We start from the raw sequence: 966 nt of genomic DNA, 5'->3' as shown, positions 1-966 counted from the left end.
AGCAATATTTAAAAATATTTTCATGATATAAAAAAATAATTGTAAATTATTTTTACAATTATATAGCAGTATGTTATCTAAAATAATATGCTTGTATATTTCATGTTTGAATAAGAAATATACAAACTATTTTGCTTGTATTCTTTGATAGTATTGATATGATTGAATTGGATGTGAATATTATATTTCTAAATTTTGTGTAATTCAATATTGTAAAATTAAAAAAAAAACTCTTCGCACAGTGCAGAGAGAGTTGAACCAAGTACGGAGTAAAAATAAAAAATAAAAAAGTGCTGAGAGAAAAAAAAGTCTCCGCACAGTACGGAAAGAGTTGAACCCAAGGAGTAAAAAAAAATCATTTCCGCATAGTGCAGAGGGATAACAAACCAACTCTCTGTACAGTACGGAGAGCAAAAAAATTCTCCGCACTGTGCGAAGAGAGTTAATCTCTTTGCACAGTGCGGAGAGTTGGTCCGCACTAGGGCTGGACATTGTCCGGTTCGATTCAACCGAGCCGGACCCAAAAATTTCGGGTACTTAATAATTGGAACCGTCGAGTCCAAATCTAATTATGGAACCGTTCGAGTTTGGTTCCATTCAGTTCGATTCGATTTTGTTCGGTTCCGTACCATGATTACATTTTTTAACATTTACAACACTACATAAATACAACTAATAATATGTTGAGTCATAGCTTTTACAAATTAACAAAATCCCATTAAAAACATATAAGTAACAAGTTGTCCAATAACATTAATTTACCAATGTATACATATACCAAAAAGTAGATACTAGTATTAAAATATCGGCAATTCATATCAATAATTCACTTGCTTCAGCCTTCAAGCCTTCAAAATCAAGTCTACATAAAACAATTAAATATCAATTAAAAGTCATAGAAATAAAATATTTTTAAGTATTGCTAATACTTACCAGCTATTTGATTAATCATCAATTTCTTGAGTT

General features: G+C 30.3%; 1 long non-coding RNA gene across 1 annotated transcript; it reads right to left on the bottom strand.

The window, feature by feature from the left end:
• Window positions 1–718: 718 nt before the first annotated feature.
• LOC111377331 lies at window positions 719–966 on the bottom strand. Its single transcript, XR_002699700.1, has 2 exons — window positions 934–966; window positions 719–862 (listed from the first exon to the last, which is right to left on the bottom strand). It is a non-coding gene; the product is annotated as an uncharacterized LOC111377331 (long non-coding RNA).

The sequence above is a fragment of the Olea europaea genome, unplaced genomic scaffold (assembly GCF_002742605.1).
Source record: "Olea europaea var. sylvestris unplaced genomic scaffold, O_europaea_v1 scaffold164, whole genome shotgun sequence".
Classification (NCBI taxonomy): Eukaryota; Viridiplantae; Streptophyta; class Magnoliopsida; order Lamiales; family Oleaceae; genus Olea; species Olea europaea.
This window is presented reverse-complemented; position numbering and strand designations above follow the sequence as displayed.